Source organism: Anomaloglossus baeobatrachus, chromosome 4 (genome assembly GCF_048569485.1).
Source record: "Anomaloglossus baeobatrachus isolate aAnoBae1 chromosome 4, aAnoBae1.hap1, whole genome shotgun sequence".
Lineage (NCBI taxonomy): Eukaryota > Metazoa > Chordata > Amphibia > Anura > Aromobatidae > Anomaloglossus > Anomaloglossus baeobatrachus.
In genome coordinates this window covers 591302046-591320164 of record NC_134356.1, presented here as the reverse complement: position 1 = coordinate 591320164, position 18119 = coordinate 591302046, and positions in this window count along the sequence as shown.

The following is an 18119-nucleotide window of genomic DNA, read 5'->3' as shown; positions in this document are numbered from 1 at the left end:
GGGTATCACACAACGGTCTTGCCACAGACACACAAGAACTGTGCTATGTTGGCAAAGCTGCAAACAGGCAAAGGTTGTGTATCCCCACCAGTCAGATCAATATCCATCCTCTCCTCATGCTGACTTGCCTCCTCCTACTCCACCTCTTCCTCTCCAGCCCATCTATGCTGGACAGACATGAAGCTGGGGTTGAGATTTCCCTGTGTAGCATTGGGAGTTTCCTGGATAGCAAAGAAAAAAAAGTCTTCTCATCCTCCCCATCCTCCTCATCATCACCTAATGTTGCCTCAGAATATTGGCTGGGCTGGGTAGTATCACCCATTGGGAAATCTGGCTCCATAGCCACATGCTGGGCACTCAACACTTCATCTTTGAGATTATGCACTGATTGTTTCAACAGACACAGCAGCGGGATAGTTAAGCTGATAATAGCCTGATCACCGCTCACGAGCTTGGTGCAGTACTCAAAGTTCTCAAGAACCTCACAAATGTCAGCAATCCACACCCACTCGACATTTGTTATGTGTGGTGGCTGACTCTCAGTCTGACAGGCATGTTGAAGCTGGTATTCAGCTACTGCCTTCAGGACTCCTCATCGACATATAGAATATAGAATTCCACCCTGTGGGCAGGTCTCACATAAGTCGGTGACTTGGAAATTAAAGTGCTTTTGCAGTGCTGTAAGACCAGAAAAAGCGGTAGAGAAATGGCGGAAATGGGCACTAATATGGCGCACCTCCTTAAGTAGGTACGGCAAGTCAGGGTATGTTTTCATAAATTTTTGAACAACTAGGTTCAGCACGTGAGCCATGCATGGCACATGTACTAACTTGCCAACCTTTAAATTCACCACCAGGCTACGCCCATTGTCGCAAACGACCAGGCCAGGTTGGAGGTGCAGCGGAGAGAGCCACTGATCAGTCTGCTCTTTTATACCTTGCCACAGCTCAGCTGCAGTGTGTGGTTTATGACCTAAACAGATCAGCTTCAGCAGAGCTTGTTGCCGCTTTGCCGATGTGCTGCTGTACAGCTCCCAGCTTGGCAGTAATGGGGAACGTAATTCAACAGAGGAGGAGGAGGAGGAGGAGAGACCGGAAGTGGCATATGATGAGGCGGAAACACTGATAGAAGTTGGGCCCGCTATTCTTGGCGTGGGAAGGATGTGTGACGTTACAGTTTGCGAGTTTGTCTCAGCCTCCACCAGGTTCACCCAGTTTTCCGTGACAGATATGTATCATCCCTGTCCACAACAACTTGTCCACGTGTCTGTTGTTAAGTGGACCTTCTCCGTTACGGCGTTGGTCAGAGCACAGTTGAGATTGTTCAACATGTGCTTGTATAACATGCACAATAGGCAAAATAGTGGAGGCTGAGAATACCGTATTGTGGCGCAGCAACAGCCAAGAGATCACGGAAACACTTTGTTCCCACAAGCCTAAGTGGCAACATCTCCACGCCTAGCAATTTGGCAATGTGTGAGTTTAGGTTTTGTGCCTGTAGGTGCGTGGCTGGGTATTTATGCTTCCTTTCCAAGATCTCAGGCACAGATGACTGGATGCTTCCGTGGGACAAGGAAGTGGATGTGGTTGATGTTTGCTGTGTCTGTGCAATTGCACTTTGTGGGCAGGATGTATGAACATCTGCTTTCTGGTCAGCAGATTGTGAAGGGCATAGCACAGGCAAAATGGCAGTGGTTTGACCCGCAGACACACATTTGGTACCCTGGTGTTCTGCCACCTACTGGGTTGCTTGACTGCCATGTGGTTCTGCATACTGGTGGTGCTCAGGTTGCCTTTGCCCTGGCCTCTGCTCAACTTGGTATGGCAGATGCTACAGATTACAGTGTTTTTCTCTGAAGGACTTTCAGAAAACAAATTCCAGTCAGCGGCTGAACACCACCTTGCCCTGACTTGGGCCAGTGGTTGCTCTTGGGAACAGATGATTCAGTTCTCACTCTGGGAAAACCACTACCCTTTGGTGCCTGTGTTGGCGCTACATGTGAATCTTCCTCTGTGTTGATGTGCTGGCTATACATGTCAACGGTTCAGGTCAAATCAGTCGACTCATCATCGACCACCTCATCTTCGATATCATCCTCCTTCCTACTTGAGATTGTAGGCTGACCTGATGGCAACTGTGTCTCATCATCATCAGCTTCCACCTCTGGAGAAAGTAAATTAGGTTCCTCAAAGTGGCTTTCTTCAGGCCGTGGGTCCTCAAATACTTGCGCATCAACGCATGCAACCTCCGAGTCCTCATGTCCCTCTTCCATGTTGCATGGCGAGAGACCAGAGCCAACCAAAAGATATATACAAAACAGATCCTCAGAGTGGCCAATCTTGGAGTCATATGTCTCCTGTGACTGATGAAGGAGGGTGGCAGGAGGACAAGGTTGAGGATTGGATAGGCCAGCCTTCTGTGTATCCACAGTAGACTGTGTGGTTGTGGCAGATTGGTTACTGCTTGACAAATGCAAAGATGCCTTGTCTGTCATCCAAGACAGAATCTGCTCTCACTCTTCTGGCTTCCACACACGTCTCCATTCCAGACCGGGAAATTTGGCAAATAACCTAGTGGATACATCAAGCTTCCCCTGACCTGACACAGGCTCAGTGCCTTGTCACCCACCACTGACAACACCACGCCCTCATCCACATCCCTGTCCCTTAACAACTACCTTTTTTGTCATTCTGGGTTTTGCTGACATATTTGCAGATGTTGATAGCCCAAGCCAAGCAAACTTTGACCCCAAAAATATTGTGGAGAAAGTACAAGTGAGTACTTTGTACCAGGCAGCACAAAACGGTAGATTGCAAAGGCCACTAGCAACGTATGATTGTGGCTGACATGGACGGACGGCACAGTCAAGCTGTGAACCCCTAAATATTGTGGAAATAGGAACGATGCTTTACTGTATCAGGCAGCCCAAAATGGTAGAGTCCTAGAGTCCTGCTTTGAATTTGCAAAAGCCACTAGCAATGTGTAAATGTAGTTGACGTTGACGGACAGCTTGTCAGGCTGTGAACCCCTAAATATTGTGGAAATAGGAATGGTGCTTTGCTGTATCAGGCAGAACAAAATGGTAGAGTCCTGCTTTATATTTGTAAAAGCCACTAGCAACATATGAATATGGCTGATGTGGACAGACAGCATAAGTCAGGCTGTGAAACCCTAACTATGGTGGAAAAAGGAACGGTGCTTTACTGTATCAGGCAGTATTTGCAAAAGACACTAGCAATGTATGAATGGGGGTGATCTGGATGCCACAAGTCAGGCTGTGAACCACTAAATATTGTGGAAACAGGTCCTGATTCCCTACCTAATCCAAAATCTCTCCTCCCTGCTGTGACTTTGTTCAGTGCTATCAGCTCTTAAAAAAGATATTGTATTCTGGTTTCTGGATGGTACTATGGAGGTAGTCACACACACTACTTAAACACTGTCCCTGCTCAGAAATGCGTCCCTCCGAATGCTACACTGACCTACGCTGCAGGCAGCCATGAAAAGGACTTTTTGTGTTATTAAGAGGCCTACACTCTCCCTAGCAGCTTCTCGCTCTATCCCTACTTTGATACAATGCAGGCTCCAGACACAGTGTGGCGGTGGAAGGTCTTTTATAAACCCTATGACGCTGAGCGGAAAGCCAATCACAGTAACGCCACAACCAAGATGGCTGCGGCATTACTGTGATTGGTTACGAAACACAGCATGTTTATTGGCCGAATATCAGGTGCCAAAACGGCTGGGCGGGACATCCGAATATATAGTGAGGCGAATACACCATTACCCGCTATATAACGAACAGCCCGAGTACCGTACTATTCTGTGAATAGGGAATAGTAAGAAATACACCCACTCATCACTACAGATTATCTCATGGAAGCATGCCTGGCCACTTTTAAAACTCAATGAGGAGCACACATAGTAGTAGCCAGTTGCCCTAGGGGAAGGTGATTAAACCCTGCTGATCCAACGCAAGTAACAGTAATGCCCCTTTAAAAGGGCCCTCCCAGTTGAGTCAGTGATAGATAAAATAAGATGATTAGCATAACATTTCTTGAACAGGATGGGAACATCTATGTCCTTTTAGGCACCCAGTATTTCTACTAAGAACAAGTCATTTTACAGTCCAGAACTTGGACCTTGGACTGTGCACCCACTGCCGGATTGCAAGTCTTTTGGATTGCAGGACATGGCGGCATAGCAGTCCGGCAATCCGGCAGTCAGGTCACTGAATTTCACGCTTCCCCGCAGTCCTCATTTGAACTCATTTGAACCTGCTGTCAGATTGCTGGACTGGTATGTCCCACAATCTGATAGTCAAGCAGCAGGTTTAACGGAGTTCCCTGAGAGCAGTGAGTAGCCCCCGAGTGTGAACTCTGGTGACCTGACTGCTAGATTGCTGGACTGTTGGATGGTAGGACATAGTGGCACAGCAGTCCAACAGTCCGGTAGCTGTGAGGCCAGTAAACCTTAAAAGGAGCCTTTAAGGTTCCTGCAGTTTCCAGCTCCTGAGACATGTGGAGCCTGTGACCTCTTACCAGAGTTCACAGCCTTCAGGTGCCCCAACAGCTGGGAACTCCAGGAAACTTAAAGTCTTCCTTAAAAGGCTCCTTTAAGGTTTCTGGATTTCACAGCTACTGGAGTGTTATACTGTGCTGCCGCAGTGACATGCAGTCTGACAGTCCAGCACTGAGTTCTCCTGAGGTCATGTGAAGCCCCCTCACCTGCATGTCGCCTCAGGGTCTTCACGTGCTGGAAGTCTTCCGGCAACAGGTACGTCAGGTTAACTTCAATAGGAATCGTGAACGCCACTGCAGTTTAACAAGCATCTGGGGCTGATGGTATCTGCAGTTTGGTGTTATGGCCTCCCGAGAGTGAGGCTGGCCCCAGGGGCTCGGGTGTATGTGCGTAGTACCACAGGTTGCAGAAGAACTCACACACAGTCCAGAATGTCTTTCAGGGTTTTTACTCACGTTCAGTTGGTAGTTGTGAGGCAACCCGGGTAATACTGAGACAAATTGCAGGGGGAACCAGGTATCTTCAGGCTGATATAGAGGTGACTGTCAACTCGCCTTCCTAGCCCTTCTTGTTTCGGACCCCTGACTTGAAGTGCTCCAGGAATCACCCAGGGAAGTTGCAACTGCCTTTTCTCCCCTTTCTGACTCGTTTGCTGGCAGTGTGGATCAAGGTGGATAGCTGCAGGCTCAATCCTCCTTATGGGCCCCCTTGTTGCTGCTGATGCTGCGGACTCTGTGTTGGTTGGTGAGGCACATCCAGCACCCTCACCAGCAGGTTTAGCAGACCAAATAAATGGGTTTCTGCTCTAGGGACCTGGCCAACTTCAAAAGTCCCCGTACTCAACTGCCTCGCTGCTTCCCGAGGTGTCTTTCAGGCTGACTACTTGATAGCCGTTCTCCCCCGCCGACAGCCACTACACGTACAGTGTCTGACTAATGACACCACACATGTCCTCCTTCTGCGACTGCACTTCCTCACTTCAGACTTGGCTCACTACTTCATTCCCACTGTGCCTGCCTCTGCAGCCTAGCAACCAGCTTCTCCAACCCCCCCACTAGCTGAGATGTGGAGGCCACGCCCCCTCCTGGGTTTGCCCAGGGGTCCCCTCTATGATGTGTGTGTGAACTGGCCACTATATGTCTGTGTGTGTCCACACCCTATTCAGCCTTTGGGATTACCTGTTTGTACAGACCCAGCATGGGTGCAGTACTCAGTGGTGCCTGACCAGGTCAGGGGCGCCACAGTCACACTTGGCAGCTAACACAGTGGGTACCATTAGAACCACCAGAAGTGACCTCGGGTGAACTTCGTGCCGGACAGTCAGATTGCGCTGCCCCTGTGATAGTCAGATAGTCCAGGTCTGAGTTCACCTGAGGTCACTTCTGGCAGTCCCCACACTGCTCTCAATGTGTCCTGGCTGATGCAATGAATGGTCACGTGTTCTAATTTCTCCACTCCCTATGGCCTTCGGATGTAGCAGAGTCAGGATCATCATGGGATGTTGTGTGGATTATAAAAAAAAAAAGAAGAAGAAAATAAATGAGCTTACAAGCTTCATGTATACCAACTCATAATCGGGCTTTACACGCTATGATATCGTTAAAGGGGTTATCCGGCTTCTTTTGACTTTTTTTTTTATTACCCTATTGGGCTACATTGGGGCAGGTAAGTAGATAGAGACCACTTACCTGCCCTGCTGTCAGCCCCTCTCCCCCGGCTCAGAGTGGTCATGTGACCGCTCCTGCCGCGATTTTGCTGCTTCCGGTCATTTCATGTCAACATGGGCAGGGCCATGTTGACATGCAAATCTGGAACAGCATGTTACCACCCTGCTGGGCTGTACAGTGCGATGAGCCCCGCCCCCTTCCCTGCACCCTCCTACACATTCCCCCGCACCTCTTACTCTCCCCGCAACCTCCCCCTGCACTGCTGTGGGGTCTGTGCCCTGGGGGAGGGGCCTGGCGGTGGCTGCCATGGTGTAAGCGCCAGCACCGGGCCCCCTGCTCAGGATCGCACATTCAAATGTACCGGCATCACAGATCACAGATGCCGGTACATTTGAAAGTGCTGATGAGAAGCAGCACAGCTTCTCATCACTGCCCGGCTGTCTGTGATCTCTTCAGCACAGCGGTGACGTCACTACTGTGCTGATATGGCCAGAGCACAGACAGCGCGCGAACCTGCAGGAGCGGCGGGGACCGAGGACGGGTGAGTATGTACTCCCTACATGTGTTCCCGATGGGGATGGGGATGGGGGGGTCGGTCGGTGCAGAGTGCCGCGTGCGGTACAGAGCCATATGTGTGTGTGTGTGCGGTGCAGAGCCATATGTGTGCGTGTGCAGTGCAGAGCCATATGTGTGCGTGTGCAGTGCAGAGCCATATGTGTGCGTGTGCGGTGCAGAGCCATATGTGTGAGTGTGCGGTGCAGAGCCATATGTGTGCGTGTGCGGTGCAGAGCCATATGTGCATGTGCGGTGCAGAGCCATATGTGCATGTGCGTGTGCAGAGCCATATGTGTGCGTGTGCAGAGCCATATGTGTGCGTGTGCAGAGCCATATGTGCGTGTGCGGTGCAGAGCCATATGTGCGTGTGCGGTGCAGAGCCCGATGTGGTGTGCGGTGCAGAGCCCGATTGCATGTGCGGTGCAGAGCCCGATGTGTGTGTGTGGTGCAGAGCCCGATGTGCGTATGCGGTGCAGAGCCCGATGTGCGTGTGCGGTGCAGAGCCCGATGTGCGCGTGCGATGCTGAGTCCGATGTGCGTGTGTGTGGTGCAGAGCCATATGTGCGTGTGCGGTGCAGAGCCATATGTGCATGTGTGATGTGCAGAGCCATATGTACATGTGCGGTGCAGAGCCATATGTGCATGTGTGATGTGCAGAGCCATATGTGCGTGTGCGGTGCAGAGCCCGATGTGGTGTGCGGTGCAGAGCCCGATGTGGTGTGCGGTGCAGAGCCCGATGTGGTGTGCGGTGCAGAGCCTGATGTGGTGTGTGGTGCAGAGCCCGATGTGGTGTGCGGTGCAGAGCCCGATGTGGTGTGCGGTGCAGAGCCCGATGTGGTGTGTGGTGCAGAGCCTGATGTGGGGCTGTTATTTGCAATCCTGTAGTGATAACAGGTCAGTGCTGAGGCTGAATACTGACAGGGAATGTGTGTGCAGAGGGCAGGGCTGGACACTGGGGCGGGGCTGGACAGTGAGGCCGGGCGGTGCCAGCTGTGACTGGAAGGTTTTGCACAGGAAGTGGTCAGTTTGCTGGAGCTGAATGTAAACAATGAGCTGCAGAGAATAAAGGGTGAATTCAAGAGGAACAAAAGTTAGAAAACAAAAAATAACAATGTAGGGGTGATTTATATGACAATACAGCACAGATTAGCTTAACAAAAATTTTTGAGTTTATGTCGGACAACTCCTTTAATGATTTATCTTCGGGGTCACGGTGTTTGTGACGAACATCCGGCGTCATTAACGAAATCGCAGCTTGTGACATTTATGTGCGACATAAAACGATTAATCGCAAAAGCGGCCAAAATAGTTTGCCGCGGAGAGGTCGTCCTAAAACAAAAAATCGTTCTCTTCTAATTAGCGATGTTCCTCGTTTCTGCGGCATAACACATCGCTGTGTGTGACACCGCAGGAGCGAAGAACATCTCCTTACCTGCCTCCACCGCCAATGCGGAAGGAAAGAGGTGGGCGGGATGTTTACGTCCGCTCATCTCCGCCCCTCCACTTCTATTGGACGGCTGCCATGTGACGTCGCTGTGACGCCGCATGACCCGCCCCCTTAGAAAGGAGGCGGATCGCCGGCCAGAGCGACGTCGCAGGACAGGTATGTGCGTGTGACAGGGGTAAGCGAGGTTGTGCGCCACGGGCAGCAATTTGCCTATGTCGCACAACCGACGGGGGCGGGCACGATCGCTTGCGATCTCGCAGCATCTAAAGCTCGCTTTACTCCAGCTCACATTTTTGTTTTCTTCTTTTGTTTTTTTGTTTTGTTTTGTTTTGTGGATTATGTCAGATCTGCAGGGGTGTTTTGGGGGTTAATAAATTGGTGAAAGTGGGTGTGTTTTTTTATTTAAAATATACTTTTTTTGTGGGTTTGTGTTTTTTTTCTTTTTATTTACAGGGTTGGTAATGGGGGGGGTCTCATAGGCACCTCTCTATTACCAACTCTGGGCTTGATGTCAGCTGTGATTTATTTAAATAATGAAAAAAAAAGTCATGGAGAGCCTCTATTTTTTTTTATGAACAGTCAAGATAAAACACACAGCTGGGAGCTGCAGCCCTCAGCTGTCTACTGTACCTGCACTGGTTATCCCAAAGAGGTAGGGGATCGCACATCAAAGTGGCATAATACTTTGAAACACAGGTCGCTTCCTGAACAAAGTTGTCAGAGATGCATCCAGGCATCTTTCCCATGCTCTTCCTCTTCAGTTTCAACACTTTTCCATCCATTTCAGCATTTTTACAGCCCTGCCAGACATCCTGGAAGGGTCTGCCAGAAAATTATTCGAGTTTCCCATTGGCTTGCATTAGATTTGTTATTTGTGATGAATACAGGAACAGTATGAAATATTCAAAATTACTAATCTGAACCCAAATATTTCACTATTCGACCATTAGTAATTATAATGTACCCCCATAGTCTTCCAAATAGTATAATGAATACCCATTGTCCTCAATGTATTATAATGACATTATAGTCCTCCAAATAGTATACTGCATACCCATGTAGTCATCCATATAGTATTATAGTCATTGGACACAAGCCTACTCACTAATTTAATAAAAATAAATACCGTATTTTTCAAATTATAAGCCACACTTCATCCCCAAAATTGGGTATAAAATAGGGGTGCGCCTTACAATCCGGATATGGCTTACCAGGGAGGAGGTGGTGGAGCGGGGTCATAAGAGGAACGGTCGACAATACTGAGGTCTCAGAGGAGAAGGGGAGCGGCTTAGGAGGGTAACAGGTCGCGGTGTATTGGCTGCAAGTGCATTGATCTGACTTTGGGCTCCATTGAATCGCCCACGGCTGACGCAATGGACATCAAGAAAATGGCCGCAGAGTATTATCTTCGCATGTGCCACCTCTGTGGCCATTTTCGTAAAGTCCATCTCATCAACCACGGGCGATTCAACGGAGCTCGCAGTCAGATCAATGGCGCCCACCACTGAAACACCCTGTCCTGTGACCCTCCTGAGTCGCTCCACTGCAGTAACTGTCGCGGGCGGAGGAGGGGACGCTGCGCTCTCCCTCTGCTCGGGTTCGGCTGCCGCTGCTGCTGCGGCCTCTGCTGCTCGGTGGCTCGAGCGATGTGCCGAATCCCGGGGACTCGAGCGGCGCTCCTCGCCCGTGAGTGAAAAGGGGGATTGGTTTTAGGGATTTATTGTCCGTGATGCCACCCACGGTTGTGGTGATTGTGTGGACACCACCGCTGCTCTGTATGGGGATCCCGGGAGCGGTGACAGGGAGCAGCTTTGTTGTTATTTCTCCCCTCCGTGGGTAGGGGATTGATTGTCCCGGGGCCCAGTGATGGGGTAGGGATGGATGGCAGGCCGGGTGCGGGGCCTGGTGAGGTGCAGGGTCGCGGGGGCAGCGCTGTGCCGCACGGCACGGTGGTACTCACTCAGCCTGAGACGTTGACACAGTTCTCGGTAAAACACACGGCTGGAAAGATGGTTCCCACGGACGGCTGCTGTTGCTTTTCCCCGGTAGTTAACGGTGACTGTCTCTTTCCCTGCACCTAGTACTTCTGTTGGTTGCGATGGGTTCCCACCGGTAACCCGCTCCCCGACTTGGATATGGGCCGGAGGAGCCCCTCTTTGCCCGCAGGCGCTGGCCCTGAGAAACTGGTGCCTTGGCGGTGGCGGTGTCTCTCTCATACGGTTGGACTGTTGCCTTCAATCGGGACTTAGTTGTTTAGAGACCCACGGGTCCCCTTCACTGACGGATTTGGCAAATTCACGGCGACTCCTAGCCTTGCCGGGATCCGAAAGGCCCCTGCCAGTGGTGCTGGCTTCTCCTTGTGCACCGGTCCGGTACCGCCGGGCCACCACCCGTCCACGGTCCTCACGGCAACTCCGATCAGCCTCCACTGCAGACGGTCACCGCCGTCTGCTAACCTTGCTGTCTCAGTCCGGGGCACACACCCGGACTCACTTCAGGCTGCTCTTTTACCACTTTCCTAGCTTCACTCTACCTCCTTTCACTTCCTCCTCCAAAACTTAACTGCCAGTTTTCCCTCCTCCAGGACTGTGAACTCCTTGGTGGGTGGAGACCAACCGCCTGGCTCCACCCCCTGGTGTGGACATCAGCCCCTGGGGAAGGCAACAAGGATTTCTGGTTTAGCTTAGGTGTACCTAACCGGGGTGTAGGGTATGGTGATGTCATTACCTGTGACCCCTGGCTTGTCCAGGGCGTCACATAACACCCCCACAGCCCTTCAGCAGATCAATGGAGTCTGCTGCCGCCATGACACCCTTACAGCCCGCCGGCATAACAATGGCACCCGCAGTATCACCAACCCTCCTGAGCCGCAGCATCGCTGACCCTGCCTCCTGTGACCTTCCTGAGCCGCTCCACCGCCGGCGCTCCCCCTGGTGAGCATTAGGATTAAGACGCACTAGGATTATAAGACAGACCCTCATTTCAACATTAAAAATTATTTTTTCCTATTTTCCTCCTCTAAATTTAGGATGCGTCTTATAATCCGGTGCTTCTTATAAAATTAAAAATACGGTATATGCTCAGTGCTCACCACTTCTCTTAGCCCTGCTGCTCTAGTCTCTGCAGTAGTGTGTGCTGTGCAGCTCTGCACATCTTGGCACAGTGGGCACACTGTAATGACGACATCGTGCCCACTGCACTGAGATGTGCAATCTCACACATTGAGGGAGAATATAGGAGGGAGTGGAGCACGTTCTCTTTTATCATTGCTTTCAACTGTATCAGATTTTGCAATGCCAAAACAGTTAAAAAAGCAATGCCGGGCAGGGGGGCCCAGTGTTGGTGTTTTCACCTTGCCCCACTTCTCACAAGCCCCATAGCGGGCCCCTGGTCTGCCGCCATTGGCAGTACACCACTGTAGATCAGTCATAAGAAGTCAATTAACCTATGTGTATGAGTGACACAAAGACAAGGAAAACATAACATTTTTTGCAAATGACCGAAGTTGCTTCAGATCCACGGTCCCCGGTGTTTGGAGGCAGCAAGGCAACAATGAGCCATTTTTAAGACCAAACTTAGCAAGAATGATTTGCTCGTTTCCTCGCATGTCTCTGTAACAATGCACATCAGTTCTATCTATTTATATCTGTGTTTGCTGAAGTTGTTGTAGAAACTAATACTGAAGTGCTATGTGCTAAGAATGGATATATGATTGAAGTTGTGGAATAGAAATAGAAGGAACAGCACAAAGCAAAGATGCTTCGCTAATTAGCAAGATAATTATTGTGAAGTATTGCAAACAATAGAAATTACTCATGAACTGGTTATTATCCCTGGTAAATATAGCTATGATACACAATAACACCTAAGAAGCTTGCTGATGACATTTGTCCTCATAGTTTATATGATGCAATCCTAATGTAGCTTGCAGCTAACTATTTTTGTTTTCCGATTTTACCTCGGTTTCCTTGTGAGGCTTATTAATGATCTTTTTCCTGTGTTGTTTGTCCATGAATATGTGACCAGAAAACCAACTGCTGTGGATCCTGCAGTCTCAGGTGGACTTGGAGGTATGGGAGCAAAAGCAAAGGAAGTCATCATTTGTTGGTTTTAGTCGCTTTCCTTTTGGTCATGTTATTAGTTGTCGTTTTTGGTGCCAAATTCCTCAATATGGAACCTGCGGTTGAAGAATGTGGCATGAAGTTAAATGGACTATCTTCCTGTCTTAAACTGATTTTATGACTTTTGATGCCAAAAGTTGCAAAAAATTACAGCTAAAGGCGTACTCAAAGCTATACCATTGGCAGACTGGAATGAAACTGCGCCAAAGTTTGCAACCTTATAAAACGTTACAATTGATGAATTAGGCTAAAATATCTGGAACTGCTACATTCACCCAAGTGGAAAACAAGAAAAGAGAAAACAGGTGAGCAGCTATAAAAAAAAAGAATTCTAAAAAGGTACAAATAGTATAATGCATTGGGTACAAACAAAACTATACAAAAAAAAAAAAAGCGCAAATGCAATGATGAATCAGGGCCAATGTTCTGGCCATATTGGCTGCACCTCTACAAACAGGTACAGTGTCAGGTTTCCGGGTTTTCCAGTTCTCTGTTGAAAAAGCTTGCCCTCAGTTAACATGGAGTTTACTGTTCTGTTGCCCTACTTCCTGTCCAGCTGCTTAAAAGGCCGCCTCTAAACCTAGTCCAGTGCCTGAGTATACTGCTTGCTGTGTGCTCCTGCTTTGCTGCTGCTAATCCTGTTAGCCTTTGGATCCTCCTAAAGACTACCGACCGACCGACTCTGGACCTTACCCGGTTTCTCAAGTTGTGCCCGGATTCCGTCTGCCATCTTCGGTTAGCACTCTGCCCGGTTCTCTCTGGTTCGTAACCACTCTGGACATTCATCCCGTACGGACACTCCTGGACTTTTACCGTTTGCCCCTTGTGTCCCGGCTGCTGCGCATTTAGGCCTTCCGGGGTGATTGCCGGACAGTCCCTGTATAGGGGTTCGCTCTGGTGGTCTCCCTGGGGGAGTCCGGTGCGTGGCCCCGGGAATTCCCTTCTCTCCGTTTTGGGAAAGTATTGTGTGTATTTGTACTGCCGTGTTTTCCGTTGTGTATCCGTGGTTACATATTATAAAACATCTTGTACCAAGAACTCGTCTCTGATTGTCATTGCCCTACGCTATCGAAATCCTCAGAACATATATAAGTATTACATTATACTCAGGCCACTGAGAGGATTTCGCTGGGGCAATGACTGAGACACGAGTAGACCAGCTCTTCTCCATGATTAACTCCCTGCAGCAGGAGATGGAGGCGGTGCAGAATAAACTTAGAGATGTGGAGGCACAGCTGGGCCATGATCACCAGGTACTGGGTCCGGCTATACAGGATTTGCAAGTCAGAGTGGAGGCTCAGGAAGCCGTTCCCACTACGTCCGTATCAACTGCCGGTATGCCTAGGTTACCCCCATTCCGTTTCAATGGTGATCGTAGTCAGTTCCGTGGATTTGTTAATCAATGTATACTGTTTTTCGATGTACATTCTGATTATTACCGTTCTGACCGGTCAAAAGTGTTATGTATCATCATGTTATTAACCTCACGAGCACTGGCTTGGGCTAATCCCATGATAGAGAATCGGGACATCCGTTTGAATCACCTGGATGACTTTCTGAATGCAATGGCACAAATGTTTGATGATCCGAATCGCCGTGCTACCGCTGAAGCGGCTCTCCTTTCCTTACGTCAGGGAAAGCGGTCTGTCATTGAATACGCCACTGAGTTCAAGAGGTTAGTGGTAGACACCGATTGGGGAAACAATGCCTTATTGTCTGTTTTCAGAAAAGGTTTGTCCGGTACCATCAAGGACGAGTTAGCCCGTTCCGAATCTCCAGGGGATTTTGAACTGTTTCTCCAGCACTGTGTGCGCATTGATACCCGTTTGACGGAACGTAGACAGGAAAAATGGGCAGCTGTAAACCGTGTAAACAATATTGCGTTTCCTTCCAGAGAACCCGCTCTCAGGACGCCACGGGAGGCTGAGGACGTACCTATGCAAGTGGACTCTCTGCAAAAACGAGAGACCAACGAACGTCGTGAACACCGGCTCCGTGAGCGTTTGTGTTTCTATTGCGGTCAATCGGACCATTTCTTGATCGACTGCCCGAAACGTCCAAATCGCCCAAATAAGGTATTGGCAGCCATGGCAGAGTGTGACAACACGGACGCAGAGTCCGATATCTCTGAGGCAAGTGGACACTTGGATGCGGTGTTTCCCTTGACGGTAATGTCTACCTCACCGAAGGACTCAGAGGGGAAATATACCCATTGCTCACTCCCCATTCAGATCCGTTGGGAGGGACAGCTAATTCCTACCTCTGCAATGATAGACTCTGGGGCAGGGGGAAATTTCATGGACTCTTCCTTTGCCAGGAAACACGGTATCCGGACTCAGCAAAGATCCTCACCGGTTCTTGGAGACGGTAGACGGATCTCCGTTAATCTCTGGACCAGTGGATCGGGAAACCGTACCGCTCGAATGCGTGATGAAGCCAGGTCAGCAGGGGACCCTTGTTTTCATGATAATTTCTTCTCCTCATTTTCCGATTATTTTAGGTATTCCGTGGCTACGGTCTACAAATCCCGTCATCGATTGGGAGACCAAAGAAATATCCTTCCCACCGCAGAGTGGTCCGACCATTTGTCCAACTGTTCCGGTTCCAGTAACATCAAATACGGAGGGCACTGTACAGGTACCTGTTTTACCCCCGGTTTACCGTGACTTCGCTGATATATGCGACAAAAGAAAAGCTGATCGGCTTCCCCCGCATAGACCGTATGATTGCCCCATAGACTTACTCCCAGGGGCGGAGATTCCGTTTGGTCATGTCTACCCGTTGGCGGCACCTGAGCTAGAAGCACTAAAAGAGTATATTGATGAAAGCCTAGCCAAGGGATTTATTCGTCCGTCTACCTCACCCGCAGGGGCACCCATCTTTTTCGTGAAAAAGAAGGAGGGGACTCTGAGACCCTGTATTGACTATCGGGAACTGAATAAGATAACCATCCGGAACCGGTATCCGTTACCGTTGATTCCTGAGCTATTGGAGAGGGTCCAACAGGCAAAAATATTCACCAAATTAGACCTCCGTGGGGCATATAATCTGCTTCGTATACGTCCCGGAGACGAGTGGAAGACCGCGTTCCGATGTCGGTACGGACATTTTGAGTACCTAGTGATGCCTTTTGGACTTTGTAACGCTCCCGCGGCATTTCAACATCTAGTTAACGATATTTTTAGGGATATCATGGACCAATTCATGGTGATCTATCTGGACGATATCCTAATCTTTTCTGATTCTTTACAGGAACACCAGGAGCACGTTAAGACCGTACTTACCCGTCTGAGGGAAAACCATCTGTACATTAAACTGGAGAAATGCGAGTTCCACTGCTCACAAATACAATTCTTAGGTTATGTCATCTCTCCTCAGGGACTGAACATGGAATCTAGCAAGATACAAGCCATTCTCGACTGGCCGGAACCGGGAAACATCAAAGAGGTACAACGCTTTGTCGGTTTTGCCAACTTTTACCGACGCTTTATCCGTAACTTTTCAGAGATTGTTCGTCCCATCACTCTGTTAACCAAAAAAGGACAGAAGTTTGTGTGGTCCGCCCAGGCCCAGGAAGCATTCCATCGTCTCAAGGTATGTTTTACCTCAGCGCCAATATTGGTACATCCGAATCCCGCACTTCCCTTTATCGTGGAGGTTGACGCTTCCGACTATGCGTTAGGGGCCATTCTGTCTCAAAGGACCGGGGACAAGAGTCTCTTGCATCCGTGTGCCTTCTTTTCCCGCCGGTTGTCCCCTGCAGAAAGGAACTATGACATTGCGGACAAGGAATTATTGGCGATTATTTCCGCTTTCAAGGAGTGGAGACACCACTTACAGGGAGCCGCACAGCAAGTGATAGTACTCACGGATCATCGTAATCTGGAATTTCTTAAGTCTGCCAGGTGCCTGTCTCCACGGCAAGCCCGTTGGAGCCTATTTCTTAACCAATTCAATTTTATCGTTACATACCGTCCAGGTTCACGTAATGGGAAAGCCGATGCCTTGTCCCGAATCCACGCCGTGGACTCCGTGCCTGGAACCCCGTCTCAGACCGTGTTATCGGATGCCAATTTCGTTGGAGTAATCCAGGACCAGGACTTGTGGAAGGACATCAAGCTGGCCTATGATGGTGACGTATTTCTTGCCGCCCCCCCGAATGATGTAACTCTTGTTCTTCGGAATGGTGTGTGGTTGAGAGAGCGACGCATTTATGTCCCGGAGGCCGTAAGACTTCGGGTTCTCAAGTTGGTTCATGACTCCGTGTTGGCCGGTCATAGGGGGGTACAGAAGACGCAGGAATTTCTGAGCCGGTTTTTCTGGTGGCCTACCTGTTTAAAGGACGTGAAGGACTATGTCCACTCATGTGTGGTTTGTGCCCGGTGCAAGGTCCCTCGTGTGGCTCCTACGGGACTCCTCCAACCGTTACCCGTGCCATCTCGCCCTTGTGGGTCTATCTCCATGGATTTTATTGTGGAGTTGCCAGTCTCAGGCGGGCATAATACCATTTTAGTGGTGGTGGATCGATTGACTAAAGCTGCTCACTTCATTCCGTGTACCGGTCTTCCCTCAGCCGCAGAGACAGTGGATTTGGTTATCCAGAACGTATTCCGATTGCATGGGGTACCAGACGAGATCATCTCCGATCGGGGCGTGCAGTTCACGTCTAGATTCTGGAAGGGGTTTTGTACGGCACTCCAGATTGATGTCTGTTTGTCTTCTGCATACCATCCTCAGACAAATGGGCAAACCGAGCGGACAAATCAAACCCTGGAACAATACCTTCGCTGTTATGTCAGCCATCTCCAAGACGATTGGTTGAAGATGCTTCCGTTGGCGGAGTTCTCCTACAACAACACTCAGAGCAGCTCCACTAAGGTAACGCCCTTTTTCGCTAACCTGGGTTACCATCCGACTATTTTGCCTAGGTCACCGGTTGCGGTTTCGGTGCCAGCGGTGGAGGACAGATTGACAGAAATACGACAAAATCTGGAGGTTCTAAAGGACACCGTGGCTACGGCCCAGGAGCGTTACAAGAGGTCGGCAGACACTCACCGGAAACCGGCACCCATGTACAAGGTAGGGGACTCTGTATGGTTATCCACCAAAAACCTGAGATTGGGTGTTCCTTCGCAGAAGCTGGGACAAAAATTCATCGGTCCGTTTAAGATCACCGGGATCGTGAGCCCTGTGGCCTGTCGGCTACGGTTACCGCACCATCTAAAGGTACACCCGGTCTTTCATGTGTCTCTCCTCAAACCCGTTTCCCCTAATACGTTTCATGGTCGTGTTGTGCCTCCTCCTCCGCCTGTGATGGTCGACGGCGAGGAGCAGTTCGTGGTTGAGGACATTATTGACTCCCGGCTCCATCGTCGTCGGCTTCAGTATCTGGTACGTTGGCAGGGGTACGCCCCCGAGGACGATTCCTGGGAACCGGTGGGTAACATTCGGGCACCCCGGAAGATTGCTCAGTTTCATCGACGTTTCCCGGACAAGCCAGGTCCTGATCCGTCCTGAGGCCGTCTCTGGGGGGGGGAGTAATGTCAGGTTTCCGGGTTTTCCAGTTCTCTGTTGAAAAAGCTTGCCCTCAGTTAACATGGAGTTTACTGTTCTGTTGCCCTACTTCCTGTCCAGCTGCTTAAAAGGCCGCCTCTAAACCTAGTCCAGTGCCTGAGTATACTGCTTGCTGTGTGCTCCTGCTTTGCTGCTGCTAATCCTGTTAGCCTTTGGATCCTCCTAAAGACTACCGACCGACCGACTCTGGACCTTACCCGGTTTCTCAAGTTGTGCCCGGATTCCGTCTGCCAT